The sequence below is a fragment of the Scyliorhinus torazame genome, chromosome 26, assembly GCF_047496885.1.
Source record: "Scyliorhinus torazame isolate Kashiwa2021f chromosome 26, sScyTor2.1, whole genome shotgun sequence".
NCBI classification, from domain to species: domain Eukaryota; kingdom Metazoa; phylum Chordata; class Chondrichthyes; order Carcharhiniformes; family Scyliorhinidae; genus Scyliorhinus; species Scyliorhinus torazame.
Genome location: NC_092732.1, coordinates 42353956 through 42374633, shown reverse-complemented (window position 1 = coordinate 42374633; position 20678 = coordinate 42353956). Strand labels below are relative to the sequence as shown.

At 58.7% G+C, this 20678-nt stretch overlaps 1 protein-coding gene and 1 long non-coding RNA gene across 2 annotated transcripts in view; both read left to right on the top strand.

Moving 5' to 3' along the window:
• The window catches only part of LOC140403012 (uncharacterized), a 29293-nt gene extending 11777 nt beyond the window's left edge, over positions 1-17516 (top strand). The window contains exon 2 of the long non-coding RNA XR_011938210.1: positions 15341-17516. This is a non-coding gene — a long non-coding RNA (uncharacterized lncRNA). The remainder of the gene's footprint in view (positions 1-15340) is intronic.
• Positions 17517-20255: 2739 nt separating this feature from the next.
• Positions 20256-20678, top strand: part of LOC140402896 (C-myc promoter-binding protein-like) — a 50874-nt gene continuing 50451 nt past the window's right edge. Inside the window, exon 1 of the mRNA XM_072490524.1 lies at positions 20256-20371. The gene's annotated coding sequence lies outside the window, so the exon portion shown is untranslated. The remainder of the gene's footprint in view (positions 20372-20678) is intronic.

Sequence of the window (20678 nt, the reverse complement as noted above, 5' to 3'; positions counted from 1 at the left end):
CTGACCTTCTGACAGTGCGGTACTCCCCCAGTACTGACCCTCTGACAGTGCGGCACTCCCTCAGTACTGACCCTCTGACAGTGCGGCACTCCCTCAGTACTGACCCTCTGACAGTGCGGCACTCCCTCAGTACTGACCCTCTGACAGTGCGGCACTCCCTCAGTACTGACCCTCTGACAGTGCGGCACTCCCTCAGTACTGACCCTCTGACAGTGCGGCACTCCCTCAGTACTGACCCTCTGACAGTGCGGCACTCCCTCAGTACTGACCCTCTGACAGTGCGGCACTCCCTCAGTCCTGACCCTCCCACAGTGCGGCACTCCCTCAGTACTGACCCTCTGACAGTGCGTCACTCCCTCAGTACTGACCCTCTGACAGTGCAGCACTCCCTCAGTACTGACCCTCTGTCAGTCATCACTCATTCAGTACTGACCCTCCCACAGTGCGGCACTCCCTCAGTACTGATCCTCTGACATTGCGGCACTCCCTCAGTACTGACCCTCTGACAGTGCGGCACTCCCTCAATACTGACTCTCTGACGGTGCGGCGCTCCCTCAGTACTGACCCTCTGACAGTGCGGCACTCCCTCAGTACTGACCCTCTGACAGTGCGGCACTCCCTCAGTACTGACCCTCTGATAGTGCGGCACTCCCTCAGCACTAACCCTCTGACAGTGCGGCACTCCCTCAGTACTGACCCTCTGACAGTGCGGCACTCCCTCAGTACTGACCCTCTGACAGTGCGGCACTCCCTCAGTACTGACCCTCTGACAGTGCGGCACTCCCTCAGTACTGACTCTCTGACGGTGCGGCGCTCCCTCAGTACTGACCCTCTGACGGTGCGGAACTCCCTCAGTACTGACCCTCTGACAGTGCGGCACTCCCTCAGTACTGACTCTCTGACAGTGCGGCACTCCCTCAGTACTGACTCTCTGACAGTGCGGACCTCCCTCAGTACTGACCCTCTGACAGTGCGGCACTCCCTCAGTACTGACCCTCTGACAGTGCAGCACTCCCTCAGTACTGACCCTCTGACAGTGCAGCACTCCCTCAGTACTGACCCTCCCACAGTGCGGCACTCCCTCAGTACTGACCCTCTGACGGTGCGGCACTCCCTCAGTACTGACCCTCTGACAGTGCGGCACTCCCTCAGTACTGACCCTCTGACAGTGCGGCACTCCCTCAGTACTGACCCTCTGATGGTGCGGCGCTCCCTCAGTACTGACCCTCTGACAGTGCAGCACTCCCTCAGTACTGACCCTCCCACAGTGCGGCACTCCCTCAGTACTGACCCTCTGACGGTGCGGCACTCCCTCAGTACTGACCCTCTGACAGTGCGGCACTCCCTCAGTACTGACCCTCTGACAGTGCGGCACTCCCTCAGTACTGACCCTCTGACGGTGCGGCACTCCCTCAGTACTGACCCTCTGACAGTGCGGCACTCCCTCAGTACTGACCCTCTGACGGTGCGGCACTCCCTCAGTACTGACCCTCTGACAGTGCGGCACTCCCTCAGTACTGACTCTCTGGCAGTGCGGCACTCCCTCAGTACTGACCCTCCCACAGTGCGGCACTCCCTCAGTACTGACCCTCTGACAGTGCGGCACTCCCTCAGTACTGACTCTCTGACAGTGCACTCCCTCAGTACTGACCCTCTGACAGTGCGGCGCTCCCTCAGTACTTACCCTCTGACAGTGCGGCACTCCCTCAGTACTGACCCTCTGACAGTGCGGCGCTCCCTCAGTCCTGACCCTCTGACAGTGCAGCAATCCCTCAGTACTGACCCTCTGACAGTGCAGCACTCCCTCAGTACTGACCCTCTGACAGTGCGGCGCTCCCTCAGTACTGACCCTCTGACAGTGCAGCACTCCCTCAGTACTGACCCTCTGACAGTGCGGCACTACCTCAGTACTGACCCTCTGACAGTGCGGCACTCCCTCAGTACTGACCCTCTGACAGTGCGGCACTCCCTCAGTACTGACCCTCTGACAGTGCGGCGCTCCCTCAGTACTGACCCTCTGACAGTGCGGCACTCCCTCAGTACTGACCCTCTGACAGTGCGGCACTCCCTCAGTACTAACCCTCTGACAGTGCAGCACTCCCTCAGTACTGACCCTCTGACAGTGCGGCGCTCCCTCAGTACTGACCCTCTGACAGTGCGGCACTCCCTCAGTACTGACCCTCTGACAGTGCAGCACTCCCTCAGTACTGACCCTCTGACAGTGCGGCGCTCCCTCAGTACTGACCCTCTGACAGTGCAGCACTCCCTCAGTACTGACCCTCTGACAGTGCGGCACTCCCTCAGTACTGACCCTCTGACAGTGCAGCACTCCCTCAGTACTGACCCTCCGACAGTGCGGCGCTCCCTCAGTACTGACCCTCTGACAGTGCGGCACTCCCTCAGTACTGACCCTCCGACAGTGCGGCACTCCCTCAGTACTGACTCTCTGACAGTGCGGCACTCCCTCAGTACTGACCCTCTGACAGTGCGGCGCTCCCTCAGTACTGACCCTCTGACAGTGCGGCACTCCCTCAGTACTGACCCTCTGACAGTGCGGCGCTCCCTCAGTACTGACCCTCTGACAGTGCGGCGCTCCCTCAGTACTGACCCTCTGACAGTGCGGCGCTCCCTCAGCACTGACCCTCTAACAGTGCGGCACTCCCTCAGTACTGACCCTCTGACAGTGCGGCACTCCCTCAGTACTGACCCTCTGACAGTGCGGCACTCCCTCAGTACTGACCCTCCCGCAGTGCGGCTCTCCCTCAGTACTGACCCTCTGACAGTGCGGCACTCCCTCAGTACTGACCCTCTGACAGTGCGGCTCTCCCTCAGTACTGACCCTCTGACAGTGCAGCGCTCCCTCAGTACTGACCCTCTGACAGTGCGGCACTCCCTCAGTACTGACCCTCTGACAGTGCGGCGCTCCCTCAGTACTGACTCTCTGACGGTGCGGCGCTCCCTCAGTACTGACCCTCTGACAGTGCGGCACTCCCTCAGTACTGACCCTCTGACAGTGCGGCACTCCATCAGTATTGACCCTCTGACAGTGCGGCGCTCCCTCAGTATTGACCCTCTGACAGTGCAGCACTCCCTCAGTACTGACCCTCTGACAGTGCAGCACTCCCTCAGTACTGACCCTCTGACAGTGCAGCACTCCCTCAGTACTGACTCTCTGACGGTGCGGCACTCCCTCAGTACTGACCCTCTGACAGTGCAGCACTCACTCAGTACTGACCCTCTGACAGTGCGGCACTCCCTCAGTACTGACCCTCTGACAGTGCAGCACTCCCTCAGTACTGACCCTCTGACAGTGCAGCACTCCCTCAGTACTGACTCTCTGACGGTGCGGCACTCCCTCAGTACTGACCCTCTGACAGTGCAGCACTCACTCAGTACTGACCCTCTGACAGTGCGGCACTCCCTCAGTATTGACCCTCTGACAGTGCGGCTCTCCCTCAGTACTGACCCTCTGACAGTGCGGCGCTCCCTCAGTACTGACCCTCTGACAGTGCGGCGCTCCCTCAGTACTGACCCTCTGACAGTGCGGTACTCCCTCAGTACTGACCCTCTGACAGTGCGGCACTCCCTCAGTACTGACCCTCCCACAGTGCGGCACTCCCTCAGCACTGACCCTCTGACAGTGCGGCACTCCCTCAGTACTGACCCTCTGACAGTGCGGCGCTCCCTCAGTACTGACCCTCTGACAGTGCGGCACTCCCTCAATACTGACTCTCTGACGGTGCGACACTCCCTCAGTACTGACCCTCTGACAGTGCGGCACTCCCTCAGTACTGACTCTCTGACAGTGCGTCACTCCCTCAGTACTGACCCTCCGACAGTGCGGCACTCCCTCAGTACTGACCCTCTGACAGTGCGGCACTCCCTCAGTACAGACCCTCTGACAGTGCGTCACTCCCTCAGTACTGACCCTCTGACAGTGCGGCACTCCCTCAGTACTGACCCTCTGACAGTGCGGCACTCCCTCAGTACTGACCCTCTGACAGTGCGGCACTCCCTCAGTACTGACCCTCTGACAGTGCCGCGCTCCCTCAGTACTGACCCTCTGACAGTGCGGCGTTCCCTCAGTACTGACCCTCTGACAGTGCGGCGCTCCCTCAGTACTGACCCTCTGACAGTGCGGCGCTCCCTCAGTACTGACCCTCTGACAGTGCGGCACTCCCTCAGTACTGACCCTCTGACAGTGAGGCGCTCCCTCAGTACTGACCCTCTGACAGTGCAGCACTCCCTCAGTACTGACCCTCTGACAGTGCGGCACTCCCTCAGTACTGACCCTCTGACAGTGCGGCACTCCCTCAGTACTGACCCTCCGACAGTGCGGCACTCCCTCAGTACTGACGCTCGGACAGTGCGGCACTCCCTCAGTACTGACCCTCTGACAGTGCGGCACTCCCTCAGTACTGACCCTCTGACAGTGCGGCGCTCCCTCAGTACTGACCCTCTGACAGTGCGGCGCTCCCTCAGCACTGACCCTCTGACAGTGCGGCGCTCCCTCAGAACTGACCCTCTGACAGTGCAGCACTCCTTCAGTACTGACCCTCTGACAGTGCGGAGCTCCCTCAGTTCTGACCCTCTGGCAGTGCGGCGCTCCCTCAGTACTGACCCTCTGACAGTGCAACACTCCCTCAGTACTGACTCTCTGACAGTGGCACTCCCTCAGTACTGACCCTCTGACAGTGCGGCACTCCCTCAATACTGACCCTCTGACAGTGCGGCACTCCCTCAGTACTGACCCTCTGACAGTGCAGCACTCCCTCAGTACTGACCCTCTGATAGTGCGTCACTCCCTCAGTACTGACCCTCTGACAGTGCAGCACTCCCTCAGTACTGACCCTCTGTCAGTCATCACTCATTCAGTACTGACCCTCCCACAGTGCGGCACTCCCTCAGTACTGATCCTCTGACATTGCGGCACTCCCTCAGTACTGACCCTCTGACAGTGCGGCACTCCCTCAGTACTGACCCTCCGACAGTGCAGCGCTCCCTCAGTACTGACCCTCTGACAGTGCGGCACTCCCTCAGTGCTGACCCTCTGACAGTGCAGCTCTCCCTCAGTACTGACCCTCTGACAGTGCGGCACTCCCTCAGTACTGACCCTCTGACAGTGCGGCGCTCCCTCAGTACTGATCCTCTGACAGTGCAGCACTCCCTCAGTACTGACCCTCTGACATTGCGGCACTCCCTCAGTACTGACCCTCTGACATTGTGGCACTCCCTCAGTACTGACCCTCTGACAGTGCAGCACTCCCTCAGTACTGACCCTCTGACAGTGCGGCGCTCCCTCAGTACTGACCCTCTGACAGTGCGGCGCTCCCTCAGTACTGACCCTCTGAGAGTGCGGCACTCCCTCAGTACTGACCCTCTGACAGTGCGGCACTCCCTCAGTACTGACCCTCTGACAGTGAAGCACTCCCTCAGTACTGACCCTCTGACAGTGCAGCACTCCCTCAGTACTGACCCTCTGACAGTGTGGCACTCCCTCAGTACTGACCCTCTGACAGTGCAGCACTCCCTCAGTACTGACCCTCTGACAGTGCGGCACTCCCTCAGTACTGACCCTCTGACAGTGCAGCACTCCCTCAGTACTGACCCTCTGACAGTGCGGCACTCCCTCAGTACTGACCCTCTGACAGTGCGGCACTCCCTCAGTACTGACCCTCTGACAGTGCGTCACTCCCTCAGTACTGACCCTCTGACAGTGCAGCACTCCCTCAGTACTGACCCTCTGACAGTGCAGCACTCCCTCAGTACTGACCCTCTGACAGTGTAGCACTCCCTCAGTACTGACCCTCTGACAGTGCGGCACTCCCTCAGTACTGACCCTCTGACAGTGCGGCGCTCCCTCAGTACTGACCCTCTGACAGTGCAGCACTCCCTCAGTACTGACCCTCTGACAGTGCGGCACTCCCTCAGTACTGACCCTCTGACAGTGCGGCACTCCCTCAGTACTGACTTTGTGACAGTGCGGTACTCCCCCAGTACTGACCCTCTGACAGTGCGGCACTCCCTCAGTACTGACCCTCTGACAGTGCGGCACTCCCTCAGTACTGACCCTCTGACAGTGCGGCACTCCCTCAGTACTAACCCTCTGACAGTGCAGCACTCCCTCAGTACTGACCCTCTGACAGTGCGGCGCTCCCTCAGTACTGACCCTCTGACAGTGCGGCACTCCCTCAGTACTGACCCTCTGACAGTGCAGCACTCCCTCAGTACTGACCCTCTGACAGTGCGGCGCTCCCTCAGTACTGACCCTCTGACAGTGCAGCACTCCCTCAGTACTGACCCTCTGACAGTGCGGCACTCCCTCAGTACTGACCCTCTGACAGTGCAGCACTCCCTCAGTACTGACCCTCCGACAGTGCGGCGCTCCCTCAGTACTGACCCTCTGACAGTGCGGCACTCCCTCAGTACTGACCCTCTGACAGTGCGGCACTCCCTCAGTACTGACTCTCTGACAGTGCGGCACTCCCTCAGTACTGACCCTCTGACAGTGCGGCGCTCCCTCAGTACTGACCCTCTGACAGTGCGGCACTCCCTCAGTACTGACCCTCTGACAGTGCGGCGCTCCCTCAGTACTGACCCTCTGACAGTGCGGCGCTCCCTCAGTACTGACCCTCTGACAGTGCGGCGCTCCCTCAGCACTGACCCTCTAACAGTGCGGCACTCCCTCAGTACTGACCCTCTGACAGTGCGGCACTCCCTCAGTACTGACCCTCTGACAGTGCGGCACTCCCTCAGTACTGACCCTCCCGCAGTGCGGCTCTCCCTCAGTACTGACCCTCTGACAGTGCGGCACTCCCTCAGTACTGACCCTCTGACAGTGCGGCTCTCCCTCAGTACTGACCCTCTGACAGTGCAGCGCTCCCTCAGTACTGACCCTCTGACAGTGCGGCACTCCCTCAGTACTGACCCTCTGACAGTGCGGCGCTCCCTCAGTACTGACTCTCTGACGGTGCGGCGCTCCCTCAGTACTGACCCTCTGACAGTGCGGCACTCCCTCAGTACTGACCCTCTGACAGTGCGGCACTCCATCAGTATTGACCCTCTGACAGTGCGGCGCTCCCTCAGTATTGACCCTCTGACAGTGCAGCACTCCCTCAGTACTGACCCTCTGACAGTGCAGCACTCCCTCAGTACTGACCCTCTGACAGTGCAGCACTCCCTCAGTACTGACTCTCTGACGGTGCGGCACTCCCTCAGTACTGACCCTCTGACAGTGCAGCACTCACTCAGTACTGACCCTCTGACAGTGCGGCACTCCCTCAGTACTGACCCTCTGACAGTGCAGCACTCCCTCAGTACTGACCCTCTGACAGTGCAGCACTCCCTCAGTACTGACTCTCTGACGGTGCGGCACTCCCTCAGTACTGACCCTCTGACAGTGCAGCACTCACTCAGTACTGACCCTCTGACAGTGCGGCACTCCCTCAGTATTGACCCTCTCACAGTGCGGCTCTCCCTCAGTACTGACCCTCTGACAGTGCGGCGCTCCCTCAGTACTGACCCTCTGACAGTGCGGCGCTCCCTCAGTACTGACCCTCTGACAGTGCGGTACTCCCTCAGTACTGACCCTCTGACAGTGCGGCACTCCCTCAGTACTGACCCTCCCACAGTGCGGCACTCCCTCAGCACTGACCCTCTGACAGTGCGGCACTCCCTCAGTACTGACCCTCTGACAGTGCGGCGCTCCCTCAGTACTGACCCTCTGACAGTGCGGCACTCCCTCAATACTGACTCTCTGACGGTGCGACACTCCCTCAGTACTGACCCTCTGACAGTGCGGCACTCCCTCAGTACTGACTCTCTGACAGTGCGTCACTCCCTCAGTACTGACCCTCCGACAGTGCGGCACTCCCTCAGTACTGACCCTCTGACAGTGCGGCACTCCCTCAGTACAGACCCTCTGACAGTGCGTCACTCCCTCAGTACTGACCCTCTGACAGTGCGGCACTCCCTCAGTACTGACCCTCTGACAGTGCGGCACTCCCTCAGTACTGACCCTCTGACAGTGCGGCACTCCCTCAGTACTGACCCTCTGACAGTGCCGCGCTCCCTCAGTACTGACCCTCTGACAGTGCGGCGTTCCCTCAGTACTGACCCTCTGACAGTGCGGCGCTCCCTCAGTACTGACCCTCTGACAGTGCGGCGCTCCCTCAGTACTGACCCTCTGACAGTGCGGCACTCCCTCAGTACTGACCCTCTGACAGTGAGGCGCTCCCTCAGTACTGACCCTCTGACAGTGCAGCACTCCCTCAGTACTGACCCTCTGACAGTGCGGCACTCCCTCAGTACTGACCCTCTGACAGTGCGGCACTCCCTCAGTACTGACCCTCCGACAGTGCGGCACTCCCTCAGTACTGACGCTCGGACAGTGCGGCACTCCCTCAGTACTGACCCTCTGACAGTGCGGCACTCCCTCAGTACTGACCCTCTGACAGTGCGGCGCTCCCTCAGTACTGACCCTCTGACAGTGCGGCGCTCCCTCAGCACTGACCCTCTGACAGTGCGGCGCTCCCTCAGAACTGACCCTCTGACAGTGCAGCACTCCTTCAGTACTGACCCTCTGACAGTGCGGAGCTCCCTCAGTTCTGACCCTCTGGCAGTGCGGCGCTCCCTCAGTACTGACCCTCTGACAGTGCAACACTCCCTCAGTACTGACTCTCTGACAGTGGCACTCCCTCAGTACTGACCCTCTGACAGTGCGGCACTCCCTCAATACTGACCCTCTGACAGTGCGGCACTCCCTCAGTACTGACCCTCTGACAGTGCAGCACTCCCTCAGTACTGACCCTCTGATAGTGCGTCACTCCCTCAGTACTGACCCTCTGACAGTGCAGCACTCCCTCAGTACTGACCCTCTGTCAGTCATCACTCATTCAGTACTGACCCTCCCACAGTGCGGCACTCCCTCAGTACTGATCCTCTGACATTGCGGCACTCCCTCAGTACTGACCCTCTGACAGTGCGGCACTCCCTCAGTACTGACCCTCCGACAGTGCAGCGCTCCCTCAGTACTGACCCTCTGACAGTGCGGCACTCCCTCAGTGCTGACCCTCTGACAGTGCAGCTCTCCCTCAGTACTGACCCTCTGACAGTGCGGCACTCCCTCAGTACTGACCCTCTGACAGTGCGGCGCTCCCTCAGTACTGATCCTCTGACAGTGCAGCACTCCCTCAGTACTGACCCTCTGACATTGCGGCACTCCCTCAGTACTGACCCTCTGACATTGTGGCACTCCCTCAGTACTGACCCTCTGACAGTGCAGCACTCCCTCAGTACTGACCCTCTGACAGTGCGGCGCTCCCTCAGTACTGACCCTCTGACAGTGCGGCGCTCCCTCAGTACTGACCCTCTGAGAGTGCGGCACTCCCTCAGTACTGACCCTCTGACAGTGCGGCACTCCCTCAGTACTGACCCTCTGACAGTGAAGCACTCCCTCAGTACTGACCCTCTGACAGTGCAGCACTCCCTCAGTACTGACCCTCTGACAGTGTGGCACTCCCTCAGTACTGACCCTCTGACAGTGCAGCACTCCCTCAGTACTGACCCTCTGACAGTGCGGCACTCCCTCAGTACTGACCCTCTGACAGTGCAGCACTCCCTCAGTACTGACCCTCTGACAGTGCGGCACTCCCTCAGTACTGACCCTCTGACAGTGCGGCACTCCCTCAGTACTGACCCTCTGACAGTGCGTCACTCCCTCAGTACTGACCCTCTGACAGTGCAGCACTCCCTCAGTACTGACCCTCTGACAGTGCAGCACTCCCTCAGTACTGACCCTCTGACAGTGTAGCACTCCCTCAGTACTGACCCTCTGACAGTGCGGCACTCCCTCAGTACTGACCCTCTGACAGTGCGGCGCTCCCTCAGTACTGACCCTCTGACAGTGCAGCACTCCCTCAGTACTGACCCTCTGACAGTGCGGCACTCCCTCAGTACTGACCCTCTGACAGTGCGGCACTCCCTCAGTACTGACTTTGTGACAGTGCGGTACTCCCCCAGTACTGACCCTCTGACAGTGCGGCACTCCCTCAGTACTGACCCTCTGACAGTGCGGCACTCCCTCAGTACTGACCCTCTGACAGTGCGGCACTCCCTCAGTACTGACCCTCTGACAGTGCGGCACTCCCTCAGTACTGACCCTCTGACAGTGCGGCACTCCCTCAGTACTGACCCTCTGACAGTGCGGCACTCCCTCAGTACTGACCCTCTGACAGTGCGGCACTCCCTCAGTACTGACCCTCTGACAGTGCAGCACTCCCTCAGTACTGACCCTCTGACAGTGCGGCACTCCCTCAGTACTGACCCTCTGACAGTGCGGCGCTCCCTCAGTACTGACCCTCTGACAGTGCAGCACTCCCTCAGTACTGACCCTCTGACAGTGCGGCACTCCCTCAGTACTGACCCTCTGACAGTGCGGCACTCCCTCAGTACTGACCTTCTGACAGTGCGGTACTCCCCCAGTACTGACCCTCTGACAGTGCGGCACTCCCTCAGTACTGACCCTCTGACAGTGCGGCACTCCCTCAGTACTGACCCTCTGACAGTGCGGCACTCCCTCAGTACTGACCCTCTGACAGTGCGGCACTCCCTCAGTACTGACCCTCTGACAGTGCAGCACTCCCTCAGTACTGACCCTCTGACAGTGCGGCACTCCCTCAGTACTGACCCTCTGACAGTGTAGCACTCCCTCAGTACTGACCCTCTGACAGTGCGGCACTCCCTCAGTACTGACCCTCTGACAGTGCGGCGCTCCCTCAGTACTGACCCTCTGACAGTGCAGCACTCCCTCAGTACTGACCCTCTGACAGTGCGGCACTCCCTCAGTACTGACCCTCTGACAGTGCGGCACTCCCTCAGTACTGACCTTGTGACAGTGCGGTACTCCCCCAGTACTGACCCTCTGACAGTGCGGCACTCCCTCAGTACTGACCCTCTGACAGTGCGGCACTCCCTCAGTACTGACCCTCTGACAGTGCGGCACTCCCTCAGTACTGACCCTCTGACAGTGCGGCACTCCCTCAGTACTGACCCTCTGACAGTGCGGCACTCCCTCAGTACTGACCCTCTGACAGTGCGGCACTCCCTCAGTACTGACCCTCTGACAGTGCGGCACTCCCTCAGTACTGACCCTCTGACAGTGTAGCACTCCCTCAGTACTGACCCTCTGACAGTGCGGCACTCCCTCAGTACTGACCCTCTGACAGTGCGGCGCTCCCTCAGTACTGACCCTCTGACAGTGCAGCACTCCCTCAGTACTGACCCTCTGACAGTGCGGCACTCCCTCAGTACTGACCCTCTGACAGTGCGGCACTCCCTCAGTACTGACCTTCTGACAGTGCGGTACTCCCCCAGTACTGACCCTCTGACAGTGCGGCACTCCCTCAGTACTGACCCTCTGACAGTGCGGCACTCCCTCAGTACTGACCCTCTGACAGTGCGGCACTCCCTCAGTACTGACCCTCTGACAGTGCGGCACTCCCTCAGTACTGACCCTCTGACAGTGCGGCACTCCCTCAGTACTGACCCTCTGACAGTGCGGCACTCCCTCAGTACTGACCCTCTGACAGTGCGGCACTCCCTCAGTACTGACCCTCTGACAGTGCGGCACTCCCTCAGTCCTGACCCTCCCACAGTGCGGCACTCCCTCAGTACTGACCCTCTGACAGTGCGTCACTCCCTCAGTACTGACCCTCTGACAGTGCAGCACTCCCTCAGTACTGACCCTCTGTCAGTCATCACTCATTCAGTACTGACCCTCCCACAGTGCGGCACTCCCTCAGTACTGATCCTCTGACATTGCGGCACTCCCTCAGTACTGACCCTCTGACAGTGCGGCACTCCCTCAGTACTGACCCTCCGACAGTGCAGCGCTCCCTCAGTACTGACCCTCTGACAGTGCGGCACTCCCTCAGTGCTGACCCTCTGACAGTGCAGCTCTCCCTCAGTACTGACCCTCTGACAGTGCGGCACTCCCTCAGTACTGACCCTCTGACAGTGCGGCGCTCCCTCAGTACTGATCCTCTGACAGTGCAGCACTCCCTCAGTACTGACCCTCTGACATTGCGGCACTCCCTCAGTACTGACCCTCTGACATTGTGGCACTCCCTCAGTACTGACCCTCTGACAGTGCAGCACTCCCTCAGTACTGACCCTCTGACAGTGCGGCGCTCCCTCAGTACTGACCCTCTGACAGTGCGGCGCTCCCTCAGTACTGACCCTCTGAGAGTGCGGCACTCCCTCAGTACTGACCCTCTGACAGTGCGGCACTCCCTCAGTACTGACCCTCTGACAGTGAAGCACTCCCTCAGTACTGACCCTCTGACAGTGCAGCACTCCCTCAGTACTGACCCTCTGACAGTGTGGCACTCCCTCAGTACTGACCCTCTGACAGTGCAGCACTCCCTCAGTACTGACCCTCTGACAGTGCGGCACTCCCTCAGTACTGACCCTCTGACAGTGCAGCACTCCCTCAGTACTGACCCTCTGACAGTGCGGCACTCCCTCAGTACTGACCCTCTGACAGTGCGGCACTCCCTCAGTACTGACCCTCTGACAGTGCGTCACTCCCTCAGTACTGACCCTCTGACAGTGCAGCACTCCCTCAGTACTGACCCTCTGACAGTGCAGCACTCCCTCAGTACTGACCCTCTGACAGTGTAGCACTCCCTCAGTACTGACCCTCTGACAGTGCGGCACTCCCTCAGTACTGACCCTCTGACAGTGCGGCGCTCCCTCAGTACTGACCCTCTGACAGTGCAGCACTCCCTCAGTACTGACCCTCTGACAGTGCGGCACTCCCTCAGTACTGACCCTCTGACAGTGCGGCACTCCCTCAGTACTGACTTTGTGACAGTGCGGTACTCCCCCAGTACTGACCCTCTGACAGTGCGGCACTCCCTCAGTACTGACCCTCTGACAGTGCGGCACTCCCTCAGTACTGACCCTCTGACAGTGCGGCACTCCCTCAGTACTGACCCTCTGACAGTGCGGCACTCCCTCAGTACTGACCCTCTGACAGTGCGGCACTCCCTCAGTACTGACCCTCTGACAGTGCGGCACTCCCTCAGTACTGACCCTCTGACAGTGCGGCACTCCCTCAGTACTGACCCTCTGACAGTGCAGCACTCCCTCAGTACTGACCCTCTGACAGTGCGGCACTCCCTCAGTACTGACCCTCTGACAGTGCGGCGCTCCCTCAGTACTGACCCTCTGACAGTGCAGCACTCCCTCAGTACTGACCCTCTGACAGTGCGGCACTCCCTCAGTACTGACCCTCTGACAGTGCGGCACTCCCTCAGTACTGACCTTCTGACAGTGCGGTACTCCCCCAGTACTGACCCTCTGACAGTGCGGCACTCCCTCAGTACTGACCCTCTGACAGTGCGGCACTCCCTCAGTACTGACCCTCTGACAGTGCGGCACTCCCTCAGTACTGACCCTCTGACAGTGCGGCACTCCCTCAGTACTGACCCTCTGACAGTGCAGCACTCCCTCAGTACTGACCCTCTGACAGTGCGGCACTCCCTCAGTACTGACCCTCTGACAGTGTAGCACTCCCTCAGTACTGACCCTCTGACAGTGCGGCACTCCCTCAGTACTGACCCTCTGACAGTGCGGCGCTCCCTCAGTACTGACCCTCTGACAGTGCAGCACTCCCTCAGTACTGACCCTCTGACAGTGCGGCACTCCCTCAGTACTGACCCTCTGACAGTGCGGCACTCCCTCAGTACTGACCTTGTGACAGTGCGGTACTCCCCCAGTACTGACCCTCTGACAGTGCGGCACTCCCTCAGTACTGACCCTCTGACAGTGCGGCACTCCCTCAGTACTGACCCTCTGACAGTGCGGCACTCCCTCAGTACTGACCCTCTGACAGTGCGGCACTCCCTCAGTACTGACCCTCTGACAGTGCGGCACTCCCTCAGTACTGACCCTCTGACAGTGCGGCACTCCCTCAGTACTGACCCTCTGACAGTGCGGCACTCCCTCAGTACTGACCCTCTGACAGTGTAGCACTCCCTCAGTACTGACCCTCTGACAGTGCGGCACTCCCTCAGTACTGACCCTCTGACAGTGCGGCGCTCCCTCAGTACTGACCCTCTGACAGTGCAGCACTCCCTCAGTACTGACCCTCTGACAGTGCGGCACTCCCTCAGTACTGACCCTCTGACAGTGCGGCACTCCCTCAGTACTGACCTTCTGACAGTGCGGTACTCCCCCAGTACTGACCCTCTGACAGTGCGGCACTCCCTCAGTACTGACCCTCTGACAGTGCGGCACTCCCTCAGTACTGACCCTCTGACAGTGCGGCACTCCCTCAGTACTGACCCTCTGACAGTGCGGCACTCCCTCAGTACTGACCCTCTGACAGTGCGGCACTCCCTCAGTACTGACCCTCTGACAGTGCGGCACTCCCTCAGTACTGACCCTCTGACAGTGCGGCACTCCCTCAGTACTGACCCTCTGACAGTGCGGCACTCCCTCAGTCCTGACCCTCCCACAGTGCGGCACTCCCTCAGTACTGACCCTCTGACAGTGCGGCACTCCCTCAGTACTGACCCTCTGACAGTGCGGCACTCCCTCAGTACTGACCCTCTGACAGTGCGGCACTCCCTCAGTACTGACCGTCTGACAGTGCAGCACGCCCTCAGTACTGACTCTCTGACAGTGCGGCACTCCCTCAGTACTGACCCTCCCACTGTGCGGCACTCCCTCAGTACTGACCCTCCGACAGTGCGGCACTCTCTCAGTACTGACCCTCTGACAGTGCGGCACTCCCTCAGTACTGACCCTCTGACAGTGCGGCACTCCCTCAGTACTGACCCTCCGACAGTGCGGCACTCCCTCAGTACTGACCCTCCGACAGTGCGGCACTCCCTCAGTACTGACCCTCCCACAGTGCGGCACTCCCTCAGTACTGACCCTCTGACAGTGCGGCACTCCCTCAGTACTGACCCTCTGACAGTGCAGCACTCCCTCAGTACTGACCCTCTGACAGTGCGGCACTCCCTCAGTACTGCACCTTGAGTGCGAGTCTGCATTTTGTGCTCAAATCTCTGGGGCGCGTGTCGTAATACAGTGTGTGATGGTGGATCCAGCACCTTCCCCCTTTCCTGCCCCACCAGCCTGTCCTTCCTTTTGTAGAGATTGTGGTTCAATCTGTAACCTAACTTAATTTGCTGCTTTGGTTCGAGATCGTCAATAGCCAGGAAGGAAAGGCAAATATGAATATCAATTTAGAGGAGTTTAGAGTGAGAGTAGAGCTTTGATTTCTCTCCACCCGCTCACTCCTTGCTTCTTCCCAATTCGTTCCCGTCAGTTATTTCCAGAACGATCCTAACAAATCTGGAATCGTCCCAGAGATCGGAGCGTGCTGAGGACTCTGACTTCACGGGACCTGTGGAGCAGCAGGAAGGAGCCGTGCCCTTGGCCGAGGACCTCGCGGCCAACCCCCAGCACCAGCCGATGGCCGAAGGGAACCGGCCGGGTCTCACGGCGGAGGACGAGGTCGCTGGGGACCGCCGCCGGGAAGATTCGCAGCTCCGGACGACCGCCAAGAACTCCTCCTCCGGGCCACAGGGCGGCTGGTCCACACCCGCCAACCCCACCCCAAGGCGGGAGCTGCCCCCCGGAGGACCCCCCACCGGCCGTTCCTCGCCCGGGGGCACGGAAACCCCCGCTAAACCTGGGCATGCGGACGAGATGTGAAAACGCGTCGTGCCGCGACCCGGAGGATACCAAATGGGTCGCTCGTTCAGGACCTCGAGCCTCCACCCCTGAGCGAGGCACGGGCCGCCCAGTTGATCAGTGGGTGGGGTGACGGCCTTCGATAAGACTAAACTGTAACCCCCACGCTGACTCTCAGCCACTTCGAGACCTCTCCCCCTCCCCCCCCCCCTTGATGGGGAGCAGGCAGCTGACCGGACACTGTACACGTCTTCTATTGGCGTGGGGTTTCCCAGTGACGAGGTTTGTAAATAGTTCTTCATGAAAGGTCAAAACTCTTCCCTCTCTGTTCCCCCTGTGCGTGCGTCTCTCTACGTCTATATACACCTGTATCTGACTGTTCTAGACTCTGCTGTTTAACTCTGCTGGCGGCAACAGACAAATCCGTCCTCGTCACAAGTTGGGTTTTATTACAGCTTATTATCACTTTAATTGCGTCCTTATTTGAACGGTTACACGAGTTTCAAGACTCGCAACCGGGACTGCTAATGCTGACCCATAAGAGAGAACTTGGCTCGGCCCGTTCTGGAGGGCGTGGGCTGGGAGCTCCCAAACTGGGGTCTGGCCTCGCAGATGTTGATCCCATGGGTTACCGCTGCCGAATATGGATGGCCCACACACGATCCTGTAGCACACACGGGCCTCATTGGTCCTTGGGAGAGCCTTGCTCCCGCTGTCCCCAAAACAAACTGTTGTCGGCAAACTGTCCAGTTGCAAGTCGCCATTCTGCCTGTCCCCAGGAGATTCATTTTGTCGAGAGCTGCGGTGTTCTCCGTTAGCCTCTTTCAGGTTAACCACTGTCCCCTTTTTCCCATAATGCCTCACGGCACAATGTTGGCCATCTTTCCTACTCAGCGCTGCTGTTTGAGTAAATTGTTTTGACGGTGTATATAAACCTCAAACTCAACTGAGGGAAGTTTGCAGTTTCCCATTTCAATGTGATACTTTCTCGTTCCCGGAACGAGAAAGCTGCATCCGGTGGTTGCCCTGCTCACCGTCTGTGCTGGAGGTTAGAGTCAGGCTGCAGTCACCCCACAAGGCCTCGATTTAGGCCCGATTAGAATTGGGTATTTTAAATTCGCCCAATGATATTGGACATCCTAAATTAAAGAACGGGGCATCTTAAAATCGTACTGCCGTCGAACCTCAGGAAGGCTGAGGGAAGTCAGACTTGACCAAAGTTAAATATACAACCAGCAGACAGGCTGCCAGAACATGTCTGGGCCTGTACCATCAAACATCATCTACTGAGAACCAACGAGAGATCATCGTACCCCATAGAAACGCACCTGCCTATTGTCCGTCGACCAGATCGGGGCCAGACTTGCTGTCACCTCGAGTTCCTGCCGTTACCTTGTATGGCGACAGGTCAGCTGCGAGCAACGCCTTGGAGATGGACACCTGGGGGAAGCGGTCCTGTCAGGCAGATGTCAAGAAACCCACTGGGTATTGGGGCCCCCTCCCGAGACCTCATTGGCCGGGAGCCAGAGAAGTTTCTGGAAAGGCGGAAAGTGAGGGAAGGGGGAATAAAGGTCCGCATCTCAGACACACCGGCAGCAAAGACGAGGTGTGCGAGGTGACCATGGCCAGACGCGACGGAAGCGAGGAAGAGGTCGCCAGTGAGAACCGCCTTTGTGAAGAAGGGGCCAGAGGGATTGCAGCCATCAGACCCACAGCCCACCAAGTCCTCTGCGGGCGGTATACCTGAATCTGGGGTCGCCTCTTGTTTTATGTGGGTAATTTAAGGGTTAATAAACTTATTCACTTTACTTGTGTTTGTCCTTTGTTCATCTTGCAACTGAGGGCACCTGGGTGAAACTCTGATTGATATACTGGTCGATGTATCCGATATTCAGCAGATAGAACAAAGACGGCCGTCGGGGTGTTTGGAGTGAAGGAAAAGTGTCAAATATGAGGTTAGCAGGCAGCACGGTCGCACACCGATGCAGCCTCACGGTGCTGAGGACTCGAGTTCGAATCCCGGCCCTGGGTCACTGTCCATGTGGAGTTTGCACATTCTCCCCGTGTCTGCGTGGGTTTCACCCCCACAACCCAAAGATGTGCAGGGCAGGTGCATTGGCCACATTAAAATTGCCCCTTAATTGGAAAAAAAAAGAATTGGGTACTCTAAATTGAACAAAAAATGTGAGGTTATCCATTTCGGTAAGAATAACAGCAAACGGGATTATTATTTAAATGATAAAATAGTAAAACATGCTGCTGTGCAGAGAGACCTGGGTGTGCTAGTGCATGAGTCGCAAAAAGTTGGTTTACAGGTGCAACAGGTGATTAAGAAGGCAAATGGAATTTTGTCCTTCATTGCTAGAGGGATGGAGTTTAAGACTAGGGAGGTTATACTGCAATTGTATAAGGTGTTAGTGAGGCCACACCTGGAGTATTGTGTTCAGTTCTGGTCTCCTTACCTGAGAAAGGACGTACTGGCGCTGGAGGGTGTGCAGAGGAGATTCACTAGGTTAATCCCAGAGCTGAAGGGGTTGGATTACGAGGAGAGGTTGAGTAGACTGGGACTGTACTCGTTGGAATTTAGAAGGATGAGGGGGGATCTTATAGAAATGTATAAAATTATGAAGGGGATAGATAGGATAGATGCGGGCAGGTTGTTTCCACTGGCGGGTGAAAGCAGAACTAGGGGGCATAGCCTCAAAATAAGGGGAAGTAGATTTAGGAGTGAGTTTAGGAGGAACCTCTTCACCCAAAGGGTTGTGAATCTATGGAATTCCTTGCCCAGTGAAGCAGTAGAGGCTCCTTCATTAAATGTTTTCAAGAGAAAGATTTGAAGAATAAGGATTATGGGTGTTCAGGCCGGAAAGTGGAGCTGAGTCCACAAAAGATCAGCTATGATCTCATTGAATGGCGGAGCAGGCTTGAGGGGCCAGGTGGCTTACTCCTGCTCCTAGTTCTTATGTTCTTATGTTATCTGCATCCTTAAGGAGCCGTGCTGGAGAACTCATGGTCAAGGACAAAGCAGGCCGAGGGGAGCAGAAAATCAAGAGGCGAAAGGGAAGGAGGAACTTAAAACAATTACGATCTGTCGAGAGAAAGTACTGGGAGAACTAAACGTTGGCAAGACCCCTGGACCAGATGATCTACATCCCAGGGAGTTATAGGAAGCCGCTTGCTAGAGGTGGTTCCGATCTTTTCAAAATTCCCTGGATTCTGGAAAGTGGATTGAAAAACCTCAAACGCAACACCTCCACTCAAGAAAGGAGGGAGAGAAGGGCAGCACGGCGGCGCAGTGGTTAGCACTGCTACCTTACGGCGCCGAGATCCCAGGTTCGATCCCGGCCCCGGGTCACTGTCCGTGTGGAGTTTGCACATTCTCCCCGTGTCTGCGTGGGTCCCACCCCCACAACCCAAAGATGTGCAGGGTAGGTGGATTGGCCGCGCTAAATCGCCCCTTAATTGGAAAAAATGAATTGGGTACTCTAAATTTATATTAAAAAAGGAAAGGAGGGTGACAGAAAGCAGGGAAACTACAGACCCGTTGGCCTAATGTGTGTCATTGGCAAAAGGCTGGAATCCTTTAATCAGGAGGCGGTGCCACAATTATCAACAGACTCCATCGGAACACAAAAAACACAAGGGCAAGACCGAAATGGGGCAACTTAAGACTCCTCCCAGCCACTGGGGGCGCTGTGCGTGAAGTTAGATTCTCCTCCTGGTCACTGGGGGCGCTGTGGGTGAAGTTAGAGACTCCTCCCAGCCACTGGGGGTGCTGTGGGTGGTTAGAGACTCCTCCCAGCCACTGGGGGCGCTGTGCGTGAAGTTAGAGACTCCTTCCAGCCACTGGGGGCGCTGTGCGTGAAGTTAGATTCCCCTCCTGGTCACTGGGGGCGCTGTGGGTGAAGTTAGAGACTCCTCCGAGCCACTGGGGGCGCTGTGGGTGGTTAACGTCTACTCCCAGCCACTGGGGGCGCTGTGGGTGAAGTTAGAGACTCATCCAAGCCACTGGGGGCGCTGTAGGCGAAGTCAAAGTCTCCTCTCGGGCGCCAGGGGGCGCGGGGAGTGGGTGCAGTAAGTCTTCTCCGCCGCGGGGCGGCGCTCGGTTTGGGTGCAGTGAGTCCTCCCGGGCGCTGGGCGGCGCTCGGTTTGGGTGCAGTGAGTCCTCCCTGCCGCGGGTAGACGCTGGGGGTGGGAACAGTGAGTCCTCCAGTCCGCTAGGCGGCGCTCGGTTTGGATCAGTGAGTCCACCCGGCCCCGGGGAAGCGCTGGGAGTGGGTGCAGTGTGTCCTCCCGGCCGTGGGGCGACACTGGGGTTGGGTGCAGTGAGTCCTCCCGGCCGCGGGGAGGCACTGGGGTTGGGTGCAGTGAGTCCTCCCGGCCGCGGGGAGGCGCTCGGTTTTGGTGCAGTGAGTCCTCCAGGCCGCCGAGCGGCGCTGGGGTTAGGTGCAGTGAGTCCTCCCGGCCGCGGGGCGGCGCTGGGGTTGGGTGCAGTCAGTCTTCCCGTGCGCCAGGCGGCGCGGTACCGGCCTCCTCCTCAGCCGGCGGACAGCAGCTTTTCCCGGGAAGCGGCCCCTTGTCAAGAGCTGGGCCTCGGGAAACAGGCGGAGCTGCCAGCATAGCGATGGAGCTTGTGGTAAGGAGCGATCCCGGGGACCGGCAGGTAAGTCCCGAAGCCCGGAGAGGCTGTTAGCGCCTCAACGCTGAGGGCGCTGATCCCCCTGTGGGTGCTGAACCCCCCTGTGGGTGCTGAACCCCCTGAAGGTGCTGAACCCCCTGGAGGTGCTGAACCCCCTGTAGGTGCTGAAACCCCCTGGAGGTGCTGAACCCCCTGTAGGTGCTGAAACCCCCCTGAAGGTGCTGAACCCCCTGGAGATGCTGAACCCCCCTTGAAGGGCTGATCAACCCTGAAGGTGCTGAACCCCCTGTGGGTGCTGAACCCCCTGAAGGTGCTGAACCCCCTGAAGGTG